Raw genomic sequence first — 22,589 nt, forward strand, 5'->3', positions numbered from 1 at the left:
TCACAACAGCTGTAGTCAACATTTCATAGAAGGTTTGGATAAGTGTTGGTATTTGGTGGGATGTATGCTTCATCCTTTTCCTTAAGTATCTCTGAAGTCTGGTTATCTGTGCATCTGTGCACCTGTGCACACCCCTGCTGAGTAGAAGGGTGAGGACTGTCAGCCCTGGGCACAACCCCCAGCCCATCAGCCTCCTACAGCAATGCATTTCCTTCCGCTCCCGAAACAGCCTCAGTCCCCATCTCCCACTCCCGAGTGTGGCTTCCAGCGCTGGCTGAACTTGGCTGGATGTCACTGGCTGAAGCACTGGAGGCTGAGGAGGCTTCAGCGCGCAGGCCTGGGATCATGGGGTAAAAGCAGAGCTAGTGAGAACAGGCCCCCTGGATGAATGAGCAAGAAACGTAAGAGGGATATGGGAAAAACAGCAGGAAAAAAATAAAAATAAATAAAAATAAAAATAAAACAGCCATCATGAGCGCCGCCTTCCTGCCAGCACCTATGGGGTAAGAAGCAGCCCTGGCCTTCGGCCTCACCGCAGTTGCCTGGCTGCCTCCGACAGCTGGCAGAGGGCAGGGAGGGGTGCCAGCGCTCCTCTCTGTGGTTAAAAAGAGGAAGGAGCGGAGAGACGTGTTATCTCAAAGAAAAATGGGGAGGGAGGCCAAGCAATAAAGCAAGGGTTTCCCCATTAAGATGGAGGGGAAAAATGTGTCAGATATGTTACTGATTGGATTTCACCGTTGATAAAAGGGTCTAATGAACCAAATTAAAATTAGCTTGTTTTCGTTTCTAAAAAATAGATGGATGAGATTGTAAGAGAAAAAAGACAGGTTGAGAATTGGGTATAGTAAGAAAATAAACTCAGGTTTGGGCACGACATTAGATTCTTATTGCGGCATCGAAATTACTGTAAATTGAATGATTTCAAAATAACACACATGTATTACCTCACAACTCTGTAAGTCAGAAGGCCTGGCTGGCTGGATAGTTTTTCTGCTCCACATTTGACAAAGCTAAGAGGATGACAGCTAGTTAGTCCCTTAGTGGGAGATGTTGGGAAGAATCTGTCTCCAGGCTCATTCAGGTTGATGGCGGAATTCTGGTCCTGGGATGACTGAAGTCCTCCTTTCCTCAGTGGCTGTCAGCCGAGGGTTCAGTTTTTCCCCTAGAGCAGGGGTTCTCAACCTTCCTAATGCCGCAACCCTTTAATACAGTTCCTCATGTTGTGGTGACCCCCAACTATAAAATTATTTTCGTTGCTACTTCATAACTAATTTTGCTACTGTTATGAATCGTAATGTAAATATCTGATATGTAGGATGTATTTTCATTGTTACAGATTGAACATAATTAAAGCATAGTGATTATTCACAAAAACAGTATGTAATTAAATATGTGTTCTCCGATGGTCTTAGGCAACCCCTGCGAAAGGGTCGTTCAACCCCCGAAGGGATCGCGACCCACAGGTTTAGAACCGCTGCCCTAGAGGCTGCTTGCATTCCTTTTCATGCTTTTCAAATGGCAATCCCTACAGCAATGGTGGGTCGAATTTCTCTCCCTCTTCTTATAACAGAACAACTCTTACTGCCTCATTTGTCTTACTTCTTCCTGTCTCCTTCTTTCTCTTCCTCCTTCTCTTCCTCTTTTCGGGACTAGAAAGCAAATGCAGGTTTGGCTTCTTGCTGAAACATGGGAGACTCCCTTCCCAAAGCCCGTCTTAACATTCCAGGGCCAACAAGGGTTTTATCAGGAGGGAGAGAGATAGTAGAACAAAGAATTCAGGGCGGGGGGGCTGTAGATGTGCAGTCAGTGTTCTTTCTGCTCCCAACATAAATATTTAATGTCAGTCAAAGTCTGGTTGATGTTCAGTCCGCCCCAGGTCCAGGCAGGACCCAGGACAGCTGGTATCTGTAATATGCTCACTACAGCTCCGAAGTCCCAAGCGGTTCCGAACCTAGTTCTGCGTTCTCCCGCTCCTTCTTTCCTTCAACATGACAGATGCTGCTGTGTCCTTTGCCAAGGACTTCCTGGCAGGTGGAGTGGCGGCGGCCATCTCCAAGACAGCGGTAGCGCCCATCGAGCGGGTCAAGCTGCTGCTGCAGGTGCAGCATGCCAGCAAGCAAATCACCGCAGATAAGCAATACAAGGGCATTATAGACTGCGTGGTTCATATCCCCAAGGAGCAGGGAGTCCTGTCCTTCTGGCGCGGTAACCTGGCCAATGTCATCAGATACTTCCCCACCCAGGCTCTCAACTTTGCCTTCAAAGATAAATACAAGCAGATCTTCCTGGGTGATGTGGACAAGAGAACCCAGTTTTGGCGGTACTTTGCAGGAAATCTGGCTTCCGGTGGTGCCGCTGGGGCCACCTCTTTGTGTTTTGTATATCCTCTTGATTTTGCCCGTACCCGTCTAGCAGCTGATGTGGGCAAAGCTGGAGCTGAAAGGGAATTCAAAGGCCTCGGTGACTGCCTGGTTAAGATCTACAAATCTGATGGGATTAAGGGCCTGTACCAAGGCTTTAATGTGTCCGTGCAGGGTATTATCATCTATCGAGCTGCCTACTTTGGTATCTATGACACTGCAAAGGGAATGCTTCCAGATCCCAAGAATACTCACATCTTCGTCAGCTGGATGATCGCACAGTCCGTCACAGCAGTGACTGGGTTGACTTCCTATCCATTTGACACTGTTCGTCGCCGCATGATGATGCAGTCAGGGCGCAAAGGAACTGATATCATGTACACAGGCACGCTCGACTGCTGGAGGAAAATTGCTCGTGATGAAGGAGGCAAAGTCTTTCTCAAGGGTGCATGGTCCAATGTTCTCAGAGGCATGGGTGGTGCTTTTGTGCTTGTCTTGTATGATGAAATCAAGAAGTTCACATAAATTATTTCGTAGTCTTTCCCCCTCCCCCGTGAACAGGCATGTTGTATTATGTAACATATCTTGAGCATTCTCGACAGACTGTTGGCTGTCTATTTATCAGTGGCAACTTTTTACTGGTTGAAAATGGGGAGCAGTAATATTCATCTGACCAGTTTTCTCTTGAAGCCATTTCCATGGTGATGGTGGGACTCAATTATATTTTTCATTTCAGTCACTCCTGCTAAATGACAAATTTGAAGAAATAAAAAATACCTGAAATATAAAAAAAAAAAAAAAAAAAAAGGCTGTTAGTGATTTATGGTAGGCATGACTAACCTGGCCTTTGTTTCAAGGCATACATCCTGTTTCCTGACCGGGGAAGAAATATTGTTCATTATTTGTTATTTAATCACAAGGTTATTTAGCTGGTTAGCATACATTTTTGTGTGGGATGTACAGGATGTATAAGCTATGCTGGACATCTTCCCATTGGCTTTAAATGGATATTTATGGTCACCATTCTTGCGTTGGCCCTCTGGGCTTTTTGACAGCTGGATTCCTGTTGATGAAGAATTCAGTGTAAACTGGGCCTTGAGGCCAAGCTGCCTCTTCGGTACACAAAAACTCCTGAACTATAAAATATACTAAAGCTTACTTTGTTAGTATATTCTCTTTTCAGTTCTATTCTATGGCTAGTCAGACTAATATAGGCAGTGTGGCACATCTGTCCCCATTACAGACTCATGTCATTACCTTGGACCTACCCAGATAATCTAAGATAATCCTTGTATTTTAAGGTCAAGTGCAAATTTTTAGCTCATTTCTTTCTGGACCCCCTGGGAAGAGGAATAACCTCAATATAAACTCCTTGTGAGCATACTAAAAATCAGCCTTTCTGGAAAAGATGCTAATCTTATTTACTATCGTAAAGACAGTCAAAAGTTCTTAGTTATAAAATCTTACAGCAGCATATTCCTTGGGTAAGTTAATGAATTTTTTTTTAAAAAGCAATTTGTGAATTTTTGGCAATATGGTTCAGATATGGTTAATTTGTGTAACCATTTTCTTGTAATATATTACATAGAATGAACTTTACCTTTTCAGTATGAAACTAAGCTGGTTCAAATATGGGAGAAATTGGGCGACTTGGGGAGAAGCATCTGTGTTATCAGGTCCTTTCAGTAAAATAATGGATCATTTGTTCTTCATGTTTTTATCTGTTCAATAATCTACAAAAAGATGCTGAGTAAGAGTTATAATAAAGTTTATTCTGACTTAACTAGTCAAACCTTTTTGTTATATATTTGTATTAGGTCACCAAGAAGGGTTTAGTATGAAACCCTGGGAAAGAAAAACCCTTAAAGGACAATCATATTAAAAGGAGTCTATCAAGAGTTGGTCAGAGATTGAGAATCATATGATATTGTCATCATAAATATTACAGGTCATCTTGACTGAGCCACAGGGTGCCCAGACATTTGGTTAACATTATTCTGGGTATGTCTGTGAGGATGTTATTGATAAGATTGATATTTACATCAATATACTGAATAAAGCAAATTGCTCACCATAATGTCAGTAGGCTGTCTGCTATAGAACGGAAAGATAGACTCTTCTGTAACGTAACAAGGATTTACTCCTGCCTGATCCTTTAAAGTGGTGCATCAATTTTGTCCTGCCTTCTGACTCAAACTGAGTCATTGGCTTTTAGTGAGTCTTAAGAATGCCAGCTTTCATACTGGAACTACAGTTTCTCCTCATCTGGTTCCCACATCTTTGGACTTGGATAGAACTATATCATCAACATTTCTGGGTCTCCAGCTTGTCAACTGTACATATGGGGACATGTCAGCCTCCAATGATAGGTGAACTGATTTCTTATAGTGTCTCTCTTTCTCTCTCTACTTGAAAGCAAATGACTTGAAAGAGAAATACATATGAAACATAAAAATGTAATAAAAATATAATGCAAAATTAGTACAAAAATTCAATGATGTCTAATATTTACTGAAATTATTTTTAGGTTTTTAAGTAAGTGCTTAGTAAATATAACATAAAATCAAGAATTTAAAGACAATATTTCTAATACTATCACCTTTTATTTTATTTTATAATCATACAGTATGTGTGTATACTTAAATCATATAAATGAAGTAAAGCATGAGACAAGTTGAGATTTCAAAAGTCAAAGAAACTACCCTGACTTGATCAATGTGGCTCAGTTGATTAGTTATCATCCTGCAAAGTGAAAGGTCATTGGTTTGATTCCCAGTCAGGACACATGGCTGGGTTGTGCATTTAAATCCCAGTCAGGGCACATATGAGGGACAATTGATAAATGTTTTTCTCTCACTTTGACGTTTCTTTCCTTCTTTTCTCCCTCCTTACCCCTCTCTCTAAAACAAATAAGTAAATAACTGACTAAATAATTTTTTTTTTAAAAAATCAGAGAAAATGAGTTCAGAGACCAATGCATTTGTTAAGAATTTAAGGTATGAAATATTGACTCATCTGAAGATAAAATTATCTTAATAATAACTAAAACTATAAATATATACTCTTCTGTAAAGCCAGCAGCATGTTAAAGAGCCTTAAGAAAAATAACAACATATTTTTTACAGACAGATGTTTCCAAACTAGTAATAAAGCCAATTAAGCTCAGCAATGTTTTGTTCAGTTTCAATGAAGTACAATGAATTTTGCTAGGCTCTTCTGCTAATGTAAAAAGGAATAATATAGTTGTTCTCCCCTCCAGGAGATCTTGACTTACTTGCAGGACGGTAGAAGGATAATAATACAAGAAAACTCTAATGGCAATGTAGTGATACAAAGAAATTGCAGTGGGAGAACAAGGTAGTTGAATTTAATTCTCAAATGAGTGGTTAAATTGGAAAACATATTTTAAAGTGATCATTCTTGTACAGGGTCTTGAAAAATAAGTTGTTATGTGCCATGTGTAGTGACATGGACATAGGACAGATGAAAGGTCTTCAGAAGGAAGATAAATAATGAGGAAAAAGAAATGAGAAATTATTGTCTGCAAGCCAATAATGATTGGCTATAGTAGCAATGTGTTGACTTTAACAACTGTGGCCTAGCATTTTAAAAAAATATGAAAAAAAGACCTGAGAATTTGTATTTGCTAAGTTCTCTGGCATGCATGCCAATCAGGGCTAATTTCAAGATACCAATGTGATGTCACAGGATACAGAGTTGGGGTAAGGTGCACCCAACTGTCTCTCTCTTTGAACTGGCTCCAGCTTACCACTGTGTTCAGTTACATATTGCTGCATGCATATGTAACAGGGATAGAGAGGAAGTAAATAGAGGAGTGGAAAGATGTCATACTTAGGTTTGGGATCAGGCACATAAAACACTGTTGGGAAAAAATACAAGTCTATTTCTCTATCATGTAAAAAATATTCTGAAGGTAGCAGTCCAGGGTTGATATAGCGGTTTGTAGAGGAAACCATGGTTTTGTTACACGTAATGCATTGCTTTTGCCCCACCCAAGTGAAACCAAGATATGATGTCCAAGACATAAAAAAATGTTGATCTGAGAAGGTGGTTTAAAAGTAGAAAGGACTATGGAGACTACAGAACTGAAGAGGAGAAAGAACCAAAAGAAAAGAGAGGATTTCAAACTGTGATGCTGGAAGGGAATTACACATGTATTTTTGATGCTATAAAGGTAAAAATAATATTTTCCCAGTTACAAATTTTCCTCAAGGCACTCATTAGTGCTGGCATAAGTGAGCTATTAACATATGCAGCCTGGTGTCTTTGAAGTTGTTTAAAGAAAATAGAAAAAATAGCAAAGCCTAGGTTTCTACTTAGAAAATTTATTCTGGTGGCTGACTGTATAATTTATGACTTTTAAGGGGACTAAATTGTAATGGAAAAATACAACAGAGATTAAATAAAAAAATTTAAATTAAGAAAAAAGAAAGAGTCGATATTGGAGGCATAAAAATTGGTAAGTAATCAAACCCAACCATTCAGGAAAAAATAATGAGCTCCAAATTAAGGCAACAGTATTATGACAAAGAAAGAGGAAATACAAAATCTTGTCAAGTTGCATCACTAGGGTTTGCAAGTAATTGGCTGTGGAAAGTTGAAGAACATCCATCTCACTTCCCTGTGTGGGTCCCTGATAGAACACAAGGCTGCTTAACAAGGTAGAGAATGCATTGGAAAGAAGATACTTGTGGAAGAAAGAGGTACAATCAAATTGAGTAATATTTACTTTTAAGTATTTTCTAAATATCCTAACATGAACATGCCGTAATTACTGGAGAGGAAAAATATAAGTATAAGATTCAGGTTAGAAATGCCGATATTTAAAAAGTACCTGCTGGAAAAATAATTGCTGGAAGTCACTGTCAAAAAAAGGACTGAATAGGTGACAGAAAAGGAGCAAAACTTGAAATGCGAGGAAATCTTCATTAGAAAGACAAAGAGAGAAAGGGGAGTTAAAAAGACATGGGGGGACTTCCGGCCAAGATGGAGGCTTAGACGGACACGCTAGGTCTCCCTCTACAACTATAGAGGAATACAACTACTTCAAAACAAAGGATAACTAGAAATTCCAGAAAATAAAACTACACGGAAGTCCAACATATGAAGTTATAAACCAGCGGTGCCATTTGGGCAGGTAAGAGTTAAAGTGGGCAGTGCTGTTTGTGGTGGCACCCGGAGCGGCGGGCTGCGAGGAGTCCCGGTGGCCAAGCCCCTGGCGGTGCGCGACTCCGGAGCTGGGGAGAGCAGCTACGCAAGCCCCTGGCGGTGCGCGACCCCGGCGAGGAGTCCCGGTGGCCAAGTCCCTGGCGGTGCGCGACTCAGGAGCTGGGGAGAGCGGCCGCCGCATCGCCTTGAACAGTGAGGCCCAGGGGGGCGGGAGGACGGATCCCGGTCTCCTAGCTGAATAACTGTGTGAATCCATCTTGGACCCCCGCCCCCAAAGAAAGCACCACAGGGCTGCGAAATAGGTCGCGGACAGGCAGGCACCGGTCGCTGATTTGTGACTCGTACACAGGCACTGCCCCCACAGCCAGCCCAAGAAAACAAAAAGCATCTGTCAAAATGAGGCAGGCAACTTTAGAAATACCGGTAACACAACTCACCAGGCAGCAGATAGAGAACCTGACAGATGAACAGATAAGAAACCTGTCAGAGGCTCAGTTCTGGGCCATTGTTATCAGGTGGCTTACAGAATTCACAAAAGAGCAGGAAAAAGATATGAAAGAAGCGAAAAACTTTCATAACGAAAGGAACAAAACAGTATACGAGACAGAAGGAAAGGAAATAAAATCCAGAGTTCATTTCAACAAACTGGAATATGGAGAAGGAACAAGCAGTCAACCAATGCAGCGAGAGGTAATGGGAAGCAACAACGAAAGGATCAGAAACCTCTGGGACAGCTATAAAAGGCCCAACATAAGAATCATTGGTTTGCCAGAGAATGAGGAAGATGAACTAGAACTTGAAAAATTGAGTGAAAATATAATAAAGGAGAACTTCCCAGACTTGGGAAAGGGAATAGACCTGCAGGTCCAGGAAGCAAGGAGAGTTCCCAAGAGACTGGACCCAGGGAGAACCACTCCAAGACACATTATAATCAAAATGTCAAAAATTAAAGATAAAGAGAGAATCTTAAAAGCAGCAAGAGAGAAGAAAAGAATTATGTACAAAGAGGTCCCAATTAGACTACCAGCTGACTTCTCAAGGGAAACCCTACAGGCAAGAAGGGACTGGCAAGAAATATTCAAAGTAATGAAAATCCAAAACCTACAACCACGAATACTCTATCCAGCGAAATTGTCATTCAGAATAGAAGGACAGAGAAAGTGTTTCCAGGACAAAATAAAACTTAAAGAGTTCATTAGATCCAAACCACTGTTATATGAGATGTTAAAGGGACTGGTTTAAAAAAAAACAGAAGCTAGGGAGATGAAACAAAGGCAAACTAAATAGGCAACGAGAGGGGAAGAGGAACTGTGGGTACGGGAAGCATATTGGGGGGAGGTCAACAGGGAGGGGGAATGGGGAAAGGGAGGGAGATGATATAGGAATTGGGGATCAAGGTAAGAGGGAATGGAATAGACGGAGAGAGGTTGGGAGGAACTGTATGCACAACTAATGGACATAATCTAAAAGGGGGGGACAACTGGAGGGAGGGGGGCCACCGGGTGGAGGGGAGCAGAGGGAAGGGAAATTGGCACAAATGTAATAATTTAAACAATAAAACACATTAAATCAAAAAAAAAAAAAGACATGGGGAAGACAATGATGCAGTTATAGGAACAACTTGTCTACATATAATACTACATTTTTAATTCCCTGCTAATTCAGGTCTTTTTCGCATAAGAAGATTGAAAACACAAAATAAAACAATACTAATGTCTGAATCTGTCAGGGTTCTTGATTGCCTGCCTTAGAAAACATTCTAGATATTTTAAGGACATCTGCCACAAATGAACAAACAAGGAAAACACGTGAACAAAAACCTGTAGACACAGACAACATAGTGGCTACCAGAGGCAAGGGGCTGGAGGGTAACCAGTGGTACAGAGGATCAAATATACAGCGACTCTGGGTGGTGGCCACGCAATGCAATCTGCAGATGATGCATCATAGAAATGTACACTTGAACTCTATATAATTTTACCAATGTCAACCCAATACCTGTGATGAAAAAATAAGGAAATAGAGAAAACAGGAAGTTCAAAAGAAAGACAAGAGACTGGAGGCCAGTTGCCAGGAGAATAACCTGATGGTCAAGAAGAGCAAAAGGCAAGTGGCCCTGTGATAGCCTGCACGGGGTTTCTTCTGCAATGACTTTCCTTCCTCCCCGTCCTCCCCCACTTCGAATAAGCACCACAGAAAGGACTTGTTGGCCCTCTCTGCAGTGCATCCCTGTGACTGTGCTCAGAGAGAGCTGGGACAACTAATTTTCTGTGGTCCTGAAGGCAGCATTGCCTGGCCTCCATGACTACACACCGTGGCAGTTCCACAAAAGTGAGGTGAGGGAAATAGTAGTGGGTGAGGTACAATTCAGAGAAACTATGAATGTGCAGTTTTGCTCAGTGTTTATATTGGACCCCTGAGCTAAAGGATTAACGTGTATATGTTCTGTGATAATTATCACAATTCGTGTGGCATTATTATTCTCAACATACAGAAACCAAAGTGTAGAGAGATTAAATTCTCTAAGGTCAGACAATTTATAAATGGAATAATAATAAAAAGTTAGCAAATTCAGCTGCATGTACAGATTTGACCAAATTCAGAGCTCTTAGACTTTAATACTTCTTTATATTATTAATTGCCCTTGAGTAATTCAGTTAATTAGTGACTGAATTATAACTAAAAAGTGTTATCAACTATTAGTATCAGGGGTGTCCAATAAAATGTTCTCTCTGAAGTTCTTAGATATAATGGGATTAAGATTTAGTGCTTAGACTAAAATTATGAATTGAATCTATGATGAATGAGGGCACAGAGAGATAGCAGTATATTAAGTGAACTGTTTTCGTTGCTTCAGAATTTTGGCTAAGACCCTTACCGTTTGAGAACATAATGCTGAAACAAGGTCAGATGATGGGCATAAGTTTATCACTCAAGTTGAGAATATATGAAAGGAAGTAATATTGATGAAAAAAGTTCAATTGATGGGATTTTATTTGGGAGATATTTATTGAATGCCAAGCAATTTTAGTCCTTTCCTTTTCCTGGGACTTGTTAGTGCATGCTTCCTTCTTCCACTCCTCCAACTAAGAAGGGGGATTATTTAAAGAGAAATTATTAGATTTTATGACCTGTACCTACCAGAGATAATATAATACCTAGATTAGTGTCTGGCCTCCTTCCTGGATCAGTCTATATGGAAGGGACTTAATGTAGTCACCTATGACAATGGAGTGCTCAGAGAGCAACCTGACCTTCTAGATTTTGGCCAGGGATTCTGGTGTACTTCACTCAGGTGGACTGCATGCAAGGTAGCTGATTTTAATTTACATTGAAAATACTGTATTTCACGTAAAGCAAGTGCCAACATGGGTCACCATATCAAAAAGACTACAGGGGAGTCTTTGGGGAAGGTGCTCAATAAGAAACTGAACCACTTGTGTCAGAAAGAAATTCAGTGGACATTTCTCACAAAGACATTCCAAAATTCACAGAATAATCTCAGGAAGCCAAGCACTAAAGAAGTCTTCAGGATCTAATTTTAACCAGTCTCCTTACCCCTTATGTCCTCCATTTCTTTACATTCTGGAACATGGAGTATAAAAGTAAATGAGGAGAAAGAATAGAAGTGAAAATGAGATAAACATAATGAACCTGTTGCTCCCCACCTTGTCTCCATTGCAGGCATAAAACCAAGTCCAGGTAGATGTATGTGAGGGCAATGAAAAGCTTAAGCTGGAGGGACAATTGAAACTTTAATATTAGACTTGAGTGTGCTGTTTAATATAAAAATAATATTGCATATTAATAAATAAAGGTGACCAGGAATAAGACTAAGGCATAAGACTGAGCTTTTGAGTCAGGGAAGAACGAGTTGAAAGAGCAACATAAAAGAAGAGTGAAAACAATAAAAATTAAAGTTGGCTTTTGCTGGCTTAGTACTCCAGCTCATTTAATAAGTCAGCTCTAGGTATAAAAGATCATTTGAAAAAGATAAATTGGTTCTGTATCTGTGAAGCATGACTGTAAATAAATTGAGTTCCTAAACATATCTAAAGAAAAAAGAGGCCAACATTGGAAAATGGACATGGGCATCCATGGAAGAAAACATTGACAAGTGGTATTATAAGACATCAGACCTAAGAAGATGAGATAGAGAAATGGAGGTGGGATAGAATAATTAAGTAATTAATTAAGTTAAATATTATTATAATGATATTCAAATATCATTAAGTGCTTATCATGTGGGAGGTGCTCTGCTAAACATTGTGATGAAGTCACATTTCAATCCTCTCTAAAGTAACACAAAGTAAATATCACTTTCATTGTAGAAAAGGAGAAACTGAGTCACAGAAAATTAAGTGAGGCAACTTGCGAAAAGTCACAGCTAGTTAATGTCATCAGAGATACATACAGAACTATAATAATGGGAAACTTAATTGTTTGAACAAAATACAAGTGTATCAGGTTTTAAGAGAACAGGATAGAGACATTGAATTCACCTAAGAAGGAATTTAGCTTGGCTATTTGGCCGTTTGTGTTAAGTCAAGGTAAACTAATCTTTCATTTCATTGAGTCTGTTGTAAATTAAGTCTGATCTCATTAATGTTGTTTAAGTTGAATGCTTTGGGGGAAAATAACTCTATTAAACCATAAAGAAACAATTAATAAAATGTATTAGAAGTGATTATAATGTGGCAGATTATTTTTATAAACATACCAATCTTATAGACTCAGATGAATATTCAACTTTACACTATTCACTTTGAAATAACAGACTAGATTGTAATTAAGCTTTTCTTGTTTAAAAACTTCTTTTTCTTCTCTTTTTGAATTTATCTCAGAGAAGTTTTCAAGGTATATCAACAATATCTATATTTTTAGACAAATAATACTAACAAAAAATTATAATGCCCTGTTGGATAACTCAGGCTTTCCTTATAAGGCCTTTGCATATTTCTAGAAATTAAATCTATCTTCTAATTTCAAAACTATGTAAATATGGAAAGCATTTGTAAAACTAATTTGGAGACATTCGTAGAGGGAATAGTCCTTAAAATAGTTTGAATAATGACAGGATTATCAATAGAAGCCCATGTTCTATTAGATAATTATTTTGAAAATATAGCATTCAAAATATATTTGAAAAATGTCATGCTGTTTTATGTTTATACTTTAGCAATAATAATTTAACACATCATTATGTATCTAGTGATAAGGGATTGATTTGAGTCAATAACATTAGACCAATTAATTCTCTTTGAGTTTACATATCATATCTATAAAGAAGCAAAATCTTAACTACAGAAAAGAAAGTATCTTGTGTTATTATGGTATCTATGGAATTACTTACAATTGTGTACAATTGCCAGGAATTTGATGAAATATGAAATGTTTATCATCATTTCATGAGTATCTTATGAACATATAAGAAAAAAACTAAAAACAACACATAACCAAATGGCAGGAAGTGCATGAAACACTTAAAGCATGGTTGATTGAAGTAGTTGTCGGCAGCCGTCCGTCTCGAGAGACGATGGTGTAGCTTCTTAAGAGTCTATCTGCACCGCCGAGAATGGCTGTGCAGTCCGACTCGGGAGTGACACGGCATCTGTCTCCTCCCGTGTTGAATCGACATCTTGCGATGACGCTGAAGCTACAGAGCCTGGGCAGGGTGATATGGAGGGTCTGCTGTTGCCCATGCAGCAGACCCCCCCTCTCTTCGCAGCTGAAGGGTCCAAGGGAAAGACGGAGTCGATACAGCTTGGGTTCAGGTGCGCCGCAGGAGTTGCCGGTGTTGACTACAACGTCAAACCGCCTTAGGGACTCCGGCTCCGGATTTTCTGTCGGGGTTTACTCCCTTAGCCTTTCCCCTGAAGAGGTATGCCGCAAGGCAGCGGAGGTTTTTTGGAGTCAGAGTTTTCCTTCTCTGTGATTGAAGTAGTAGATTGATGAATAACTTCTTTTTTCATTTTTTTTTTTACTTATTTTACCCATATCTCAAATCTTCCAAAATAGTTCAGCATTATGTATTACTAACTTTATTATATATCAACAGTCAGTGTCTGAGTAAAGGGGTTGTAACAATACATGGCTATAAAAACTGGGGGGTGGGAGAATTGAGGGCCGTTTTCAAAGTTTTCTACCATAGTCTGCCTTCTGGCCCCCATGATTCATATCTTTCTCATATGAAAAATGCACTCACGCCTTTCAGAAGTTTTCAGGTATCACCTACTTAAAATTCAGAATCCTGTTTTTTTATACCAGGTCCTAATGTGAATGTGGTTCTCTGGTTCTTTAAGAACTTTTTGAATACTGCTCTATTTGATCTCTACCTGTGACATTCAGGAAACAAGTTAATCTGCCTTCTCACGCATGCAATAGAATATGGTGGGATACACTTAGGATAACTATTAAAGACATTCTTGTATAAAAATGCGAACAATTGAAGGAAAATAGTAATCAGTGGCTCATAGCAGTGTTGCTCTACAGTGAAGTAAATGTTGGAAGTTTATCGAAAGGGTTGCAAGTCCCTGGGATCAGTCTCCATTGATTTTGCATCATCCCTTGGAATCTCAGTTCTGTATTCTGAGTTATCCTTCCCTTTCCATACTTCCTTTAACTTGCTTTTCCTACAATTTTATCCTACTTACTGCTAGTATAATGCAGATGGTCCAAAAGACTTTCTACTCTGTACTGTTTCTGTCTCCCTTAGTAAATGCTGTTGATGTTTCTGTATGTGTAACTCTTTTTAAAAATGTGTGGATGTTCTGCATATCTTGGTTGGGATACTGAATTAGACAAAGTCTTAACTTGAAAAACCTTTTCAAGGTAAACCTTTCGCTACCTTGGCCTTCTAGTGAGAGAAAGTGTCCTTATTCTTCTTGGAAACAATTATTTGAGAAGATCTATGATTTATACCTTGAAAAGCTTTAGAGGATTTTTGTCTTTGCCTTTCCCATGTTTTTTCTGTTCTTTTTTTTATTTTTTCTTCCCCTTTTGCAAAGCCTTATATTTGAACTTCATTTGGAAGTCATGTTTTTATTTTAGTATCAAATGCCATCCAAAGAAGCTAAAGATTTTCAAAATTACTGAGCGAGTTCTTTTTATTTAATAGGTCTTTCTTTAATTTTCTGTCTCCTCTTACATTTTACTATAAGAAGCAAGAATTCAGGTGATGAAGTAGATAATTACACCCAATTCATTAAGTGCATTTTCTATATTCCATCTAAATGTTACACCACTACATAGCAAGCATCCCCTTTTCTACCATTCCTATAAAATATGTCACTGTCCTTTAAGCCCTCGACAGCAACTTCTTGAAGTCTAAAATTCCATGGTGTGTTCAGGTATTTTGACTTCTTTGCAAGTACTTTCTTGAAAGCTTATTACCTGGTCATAAAGCAGATTCCATATTTTAGGTGTTTGTTACTGCTACTTAGTGGCATCAAAATATGTAACACTTATTTATTATTACATAAAAAATACCAGAAAGTATTTGCTGTGAGAGAGTATCAAGAATCCAGGTGCAGCTTAGCTGGGTGCCTTTGCCACTGTAGTTCTTTCCTGGCTACAAGGAAAATCGTTGCTTGGAGCTATGGTTTCATCAAGAGACTCAATTGAGAAAGTGGGAAGTGGTTTTCAGATCACCTGAAGATCTTATAGCTTACGTTTTTTTAAATGTTATTGAAGCATAACATACATAATGTTAATATAGAAAATCACATATATTGTGAGTATACAGGTTGCTGAATTTTCACAAACTAGTGATGTAAACTATACACAAATTTAGAGACATTACCAGTAATCCAGAAGTCTGTTGAGCTTTTTCTAGTCTTTAATCCCTACCCCCTAGGGTAACTAATATTTTTATTTCTTAACCATACACTTATTTTGCCTACTTTTGAAATTTATATACACTCTGTTCATTTGAGAGCTCTATCTATATGGTTGTTTACATTTATAGGTTATTTATTTTCAATCCTACATAATTTTCCATGGTGTGATCATATGGTAATGTATCCATTTCATTGTTGAATGGATTTGTTTTCAGTTTTGCTAGTATCAATAATGTCGTGATAAACATCCTTATGCATATTTCTTGATAAATATACTTTGCACTACTATTTGAATATATACCAGTTGTAAAATTGTTGGGTCATAGACTTTGTGTCTATTATGTTTTAGTAGGTAGTGTCAAAGAGTGTGTCAATAGTATATGATTTTCCTGTTTGCTCTTCATTGCATCTGACTGAATGTTTGTGTATCCCCAAAATTCAAATATTGAAACCCTATTTTTAATGTATTTGGAGGTGGGGCCTATTAAAGGTAGTTAGGTCATGAGGATGTACCCCTTATAAATGTGATTAGTGCCCTTTTAAGAAAAGAAGAGTGAGATAGATAGGTCTCCTTTTCACAGTGTGTAAATACAGTGAGAAGTCAATTCCCTGCAACCCAGAATAAAGGCTTTCCCCAGAAACCAACCATGATGGCATGTTCAGTCTCCAGAATTTTGAGAAATAAATTCTATTGTTGAAAAGTCACCCAGTTTATGGTATTTATTATAGCAGCTTAAACTTAATAGTCTACCATTTATTTAATTTTATTACTTTCTTTGTATTGAAAGAATATTAGAATTATGGATTTAATTTGTATAAAAATGGGCCCAATCTTTTGATGGAAGAAATGTCAAAAATATGAATTACTTTAATTTATAAGAAAATAATTAAAATAATGACTTAAGAATAATACGTTAATCACATAATTGGTTTAAAAATATTTTTAATGGCATTTATTTTACATGGTTAAGAAAGAACATACATGTTTTATACCTTATATTTACATAATATATTTATTTTAGGCCCTGGCTGGTTTAGCTCAGTGGATTGAGCGTCGGCCTGCGAGCTAAGTGTCGCTGGTTCGATCTTCCAGTCAGGGCACATCAGAGAAGGAAAACTCTGATTCCAAAAAACCTCCGCTGCCTTGCGGCATACCTCTTCTGGGGAAAGGCTAAGGGAGTAAACCCCGACAGAAAATCCGGAGCCGGAGTCCCTAAGGCGGTTCGACGTTGTAGTCAACACCGGCAACTCCTGCGGCGCACCTGAAGCCAAGCTGTATTGACTCCGTCTTTCCCTTGGACCCTTCAGCTGCGAAGAGAGGGGGGGTCTGCTGCATGGGCAACAGCAGACCCTCCATATCACCCTGCCCAGGCTCTGTAGCTTCAGCGTCATCGCAAGATGTCGATTCCACACGGGAGGAGACAGATACGATGTCACTCCCGAGTCGGACTGCACAGCCATTCTCCGCGGTGCAGATAGACTCTTAAGAAGCTACACCATCGTCTCTCGAGACGGACGGCTGCCGACGACGATATTTATTTTAAATTTATGATAAAGATTATTAATTACACACATTTAATATTTAGTACAACTCACCAAATATATCATTTTTTGGCAGGTTTTGCTTAGATAACTTAATGTGTCTCTTTGATTTCTAGTTATGTATTTTTTAAAAGCCTAAGAAAATGTTCATCTTTCCATTATTTTTACAGTATCATATGAGGCTTAGATATTAAGAGCTTTATTTCTCAAAGAAAAGTTTTTTTTTTTTTAAGTTTAATCAAAAGAATAGTTTAAGTGCAAAAAACCAAATAATGAATTCTAATGAGGGGAATAACCATGAAATCTTATTTACAAAAATGACATTTAAAGCCCCTTTTTTTTTGTCTCATTCACAATTTTAAAAATAGACCAAGACTATTTAATTATTTAATGTATTTACAAGTAATCAGTGTTAAACTATAAATTCATTGTTAGATGTGTTTATAAATAGTAAACATATTTGTTTATAATTTGCAGAATTTTATAGTCAATAGATCTGTAGATTTATTATTATAGATTTTTTAAACACGTGAACTTAAAACACATCTAAAGCATCCATCAAATAAATCAAGAGTGTTGAGATAAGTTTTGAAACTTATTTGAATCATTCAAGTGTTACAGAAAAACTTTGATCACTCCTTTGGGAATTAGAATAATTACTCAGTATAGTAATATCCAATAATAATGAATAAATTGTAGAACTCTTAATTAAAATTAATTTCACACTCACTTTATGAATTTGATCTTAGATCCTGAAATTTCTTTAATCACATCACATGTGAACTGCCTATTATTATTAGAAAAGGCATAAACATAAAAATACAGCTATAAGGAAATTAGTCACTATACTAATTAAATTAGATAATAAAAACATTGAAAATATTAGCATATATAAGTGAATTTTATGGAAATGTATATAACCATATAAATATCATAAGCTAAAAATCATTTGAAATAAAAATAAGAAAGAAATAAGCATAAAAATATAAAACTAGTTATATGCGGGGATGGGGGAACTCCAAAAGAGACATTCATTTATTAAAACTGGTGTATTTATTCTTACATGTTTAAACTTCAACCACCTTCTAAGTGCTCTCCATTTGATGCAATACACCTATCGAGACAATGTTTCCACTGCTCTAAGCAGTTTTTGAACTCATAGATTTTGATGCCCTTTAGCACGTCTGCTATTTTAGTTTCACCTCTTCTACATTTGCAAAACTTTTTCCTTAAAGGACTTTTTTTCATTTGGTGAAACAAAAAATGTCACTCAGGGCTAGAATGGGTGAATACTGAGGGTGGGGCATGGGGGTCATGAAGTATTTGGTAAAAAACTGCTGAACACTCAGTGTGCTGTGGGCAGGTGCACTCATCATTCACCCAACATTAAATATGCAAACATGTGAAAAGAGTCTTCAAAAAATTTACTGAAGCCAAACTCAGCCTCTCATGGCAATGCCAGCTGGTACACTGATACAAATGTATTCTTAGAACACTCACCTAATGGGGGGACCTGTACTACAAGGGACCCGCCCCCAGAAGATAATTCTGTTTTGGCGGGGTGAACTCCTTGTACATAAAGCTTAAAACTATTTTTATTTACATTGCAACTAAACAATAAATCAAACCCAAATATTTAACTAGATTTCAAACTAGACTCAAAGATATTTGACAAAATATTCCATAAACACGGCTAGGTCCTGGAAGAAGGTATTATAATCTTTAACATCAACTTATAGAAAGCCAACAGAAAATTCAGATTTAGTGTTAGAGAAAGATAGCTTTATCAAAATAAGAGAATAATAAAGTATATTTTAATATCAATTATTAATTTTTCATAGAATAGCATAATGTTAACCAATAGTAATTTGCCATCATACTTTATACACTTAGGTCAATTTTGTATTATCTTTAAACTGTAGCTTGAAATATATCATAATAGAAAATTCTTAAAGGCTATAATTTGAAAGGTAGCATTATGGACTTTAGTTTTTTCCATTTCATTATATCTAAAGCATACTTTAAGTCTGTCAGCCATATCTTATCATTTCGTCATCTTTTACTTCTGAAAGTGCCCAAAGAAATCACTTTAAAACAAGCCCACTGAATCCAGGGAAATTAGGAAAACTTGGCTTTGATGGTTACTCTTTCCCAAGGAATAGTTCCATTTTCTAACGTGAAATAGTAGGAGTTTTAATTTATAAAGTTAATTTCTTTAATTTAAGAGTATTATATTTTCCCTCTAACATATTAATGAATGTTTAATTGCTGAAACCAAAGTGATTTGTTTTAATGATCTCAAGTTTATAATAGTATTTTTTTAGGTTATAAAAGAAACATAAAGCTTATAAAATATGGCTCTTTTTTTCCAAGAAGATTTAATTTATTTAAGAGATTAAGACTTAAAAACATACTTTAATAAAGAATATTTATGATAATAATCTTAAAAGAGTTACATTGTTCTTATCTAAAATGTTAATATTAAGATAACAGATAATTTATTGTTGGTTGTCACAATCAGTATATTACTATAATTGGGATATGAGTTGACTTTGAAAATACATATATTATATAATTGACAATATAAACAAGAGAAAAAGATTATTTTAATTACAGGAAGATATATGGAGAAGTTAATTAAAAACTTGAAGAATTGAGAATAAGCAAGTTATTTAACAAATTGAATTCATATATTGTATTTATACACATTTTAACATATATATCAATATCTAATGTGTAAATGTAATGCACATTGCTTATATCATTTATATAAGAAACAAAGTGGGAAGGTAATTGAAATTAAAATAACATATTTAGACAACTTTATTTTTTAGATTTAAGGATGTATTGGAACCACTGCAATTTTTTAGGCATGGAATATAAATGTAAATTTAAATATGTAGCAAGTCAAAAAATAAATTGCAGGGGAAAAAAGAAAAAAAATGGAAAAAGTTACCAATGCTAGTTTGATAAGTGTGTATAATCAAAACAAATAACCATTCCTCACTTTCATAATTACAAATTCAATCTATAACCTAGAATGTGTGTAGGGTATGTGTGTGTGTGTGTGTGTGTGTGTAATCACACTTTTAAACATCTGTAATGCATTATAGATTAAACCAGATATAGACAAGATTAAAATACAGTGAGATCCAGCCACTTAACAGCAATTCTTTTAATCATGCATCTTTTTCTCAGTTTCCAAATATCTATGGGTATAGAAGAAAGTCACCAGTAGTTTTAAGTATACTGCACTCAGAATATACTAGTTTTAGTAGTTTTAAGTATATTGTTGGAAACAGGAATATCATTTTAAAACAAAATTTCATTTTATACTATAAATCAGCAATTTTCAACATTTTTCATCTCATGGTACACATAAATTAATTATTAAAATTCTGGCCCTGCTGGTGTGGCTCAGTGAATTGATCCCCAGCCTGTGAAGTGAAGTGTGGCTGGTTCAGTTCTCAGTCAGAGCACATGCATGGGTTGTAGACCAGGTCCCCAATTCTCTCCCTCTCTTTCTTCCTTCATTCCCTTCTCTCTAAAAATAAATGAATCTTTTTTAAAATTCTGTAGCACACCAAAAAATATATGCTTTGCCAATCTAACTAAAAATAGGTTATGATTTTGATTCATTCATACTGGACAGCTATTATTATGTTGTCTTGGTTGTCCTTTTTTTTATTTGACAATCTATGGGAAAAAAGGTGAGTGTCCCTGACTAAACAGTCAGGTACTATATGTTTTAAAATTTCTTGTAGCACATAGGTTGAAAATCCCTGCTGTTTCTTAGTCGTTTATGCAAAGACAAGTAACTAAGGAATTCATTACGCTGGAGGAGGGACAAAAAGGGATCCCTTTTTGTGTGTTACCACAGAGAGGCACAACAACTGCATACTCCTGTGCAGCATATGCAGAGCCAGTTAATAGTGAGGAGACATGGAGATGTGGAGTAATGTGGACATGCAAAGTGTGAGGCAAGAAAACAAAACACCATTATCCTACAAACACAACAGGAAGAAGGCAAGAGTGAGCTTTGCACCCCTCCCACAATGACTTCAGGAGCCCTCGCATCGTCTGTTGAGAAAATCTTTTCTAGGTATATTAACTAAGTACACTACCCAACCCCCTGGGTGGTTTGGCTCAGTGGATTGAGCGTCGGCCTGCGAGCTAAGTGTCGCTGGTTCGATCTTCCAGTCAGGGCACATCAGAGAAGGAAAACTCTGACTCCAAAAAACCTCCGCTGCCTTGCGGCATACCTCTTCAGGGGAAAGGCTAAGGGAGTAAACCCCGACAGAAAATCCGGAGCCGGAGTCCCTAAGGCGGTTTGACGTTGTAGTCAACACCGGCAACTCCTGCGGCGCACCTGAAGCCAAGCTGTATTGACTCCGTCTTTCCCTTGGACCCTTCAGCTGCGAAGAGAGGGGGGGTCTGCTGCATGGGCAACAGCAGACCCTCCATATCACCCTGACCAGGCTCTGTAGCTTCAGCTTCACTGGAGAGGACACTCCAGCGTCATCGCAAGATGTCGATTCAACATGGGAGGAGACAGATACCGTGTCACTCCCGAGTCGGACTGCACAGCCATTCTCGGCGGTGCAGATAGACTCTTAAGAAGCTACACCATCGTCTCTAGAGACGGACAGCTGCCTACGACGACACTACCCAAGATCACAGAGAGAGAAAATGGCAGAAGAGAACTTGAGCCCTATTAGCCAGAGTTGGGAACCTTACCTAGCCTTATCCAAATGTTTGTACTCTACAGGGTCTCAGTAGCTGAAGTAATGAAGAAGATCCCTCTATCCTTTCTTCAAGATAGATGCATTACCAGTTCCCAGTCACTAAGTATATAGTTTTTCTACACAAACAGTGATCTCTGGAAGCACTAATGGTATCCTCCAGACTCAAAGGCATATGTCCAGGTTCTAGCAAAATTAGAAGAGAAGAAATTTCAACATTTGTTTTTTTCTTGAGGGTGAATAGGCCTTAGGGTGTTTTAGAATTTTCATAAAAGGAAAAAAAAAATCATTTGAATGTCTTGTCACTGTGCTTTTAAATAAAAGATAAAGCAACCATTAGTAAAACAGACTTTCCTATGAATTGTGACCTTCCAAAAAGCTATGTTCAAAATCTTAGTTCCCAGAATCTGTGAATGTGATTATATTTGGAAAAGGGGCATTACAGATGTAATTATGTTAACAACATTCAAAATAGCATCATCTTGGACATAGAGTGGGCTCCCGACTGAATAACAAGTGTCTTTATAAGAGACACACAGAAGGAAAGAGTATGAGAAGATGGAGGAAGAGATTGAAGTTCCTTAGGACCCAGAAGAACGCTCGGAGCTACCAAGCTGGAAGAGGTCTGGAGCTGACTTCCCCCAGACTCTCAGAAGTGAGCGTTGCCCCGATGAAGCTGGATGTTGGCTTCTGACCTAAAGATCAATGATAAAGTAAATTTCAGTCTTCTTAAGCCATACAGTGTATAATAATTTTTACAGCAGCTTAGAAAACTTAGTCAACAGATTTAAATAAAACTCAGCCATCTCTGACCTTTTTAAATATTGATTATAACATTGAAACAAGGGACATTCTAATCCTGTCACTTCCAATCTCTCAGATGGATGTGTAAGTAAAACATTTCAGAATCCTCTTGG

At 37.6% G+C, this 22,589-nt stretch overlaps 1 pseudogene; it reads left to right on the forward strand.

Annotated features, from left to right (window-relative positions):
* The first annotated feature begins 1,925 nt into the window (after positions 1 to 1,925).
* LOC150008246 (ADP/ATP translocase 2 pseudogene) lies at positions 1,926 to 2,932 on the forward strand (annotated as a pseudogene).
* Positions 2,933 to 22,589: the final 19,657 nt, after the last annotated feature.

The sequence above is a fragment of the Furipterus horrens genome, unplaced genomic scaffold (genome assembly GCF_987537825.1).
Source record: "Furipterus horrens unplaced genomic scaffold, mFurHor1.1.pri manual_scaffold_5, whole genome shotgun sequence".
Taxonomy (NCBI): Eukaryota; Metazoa; Chordata; class Mammalia; order Chiroptera; family Furipteridae; genus Furipterus; species Furipterus horrens.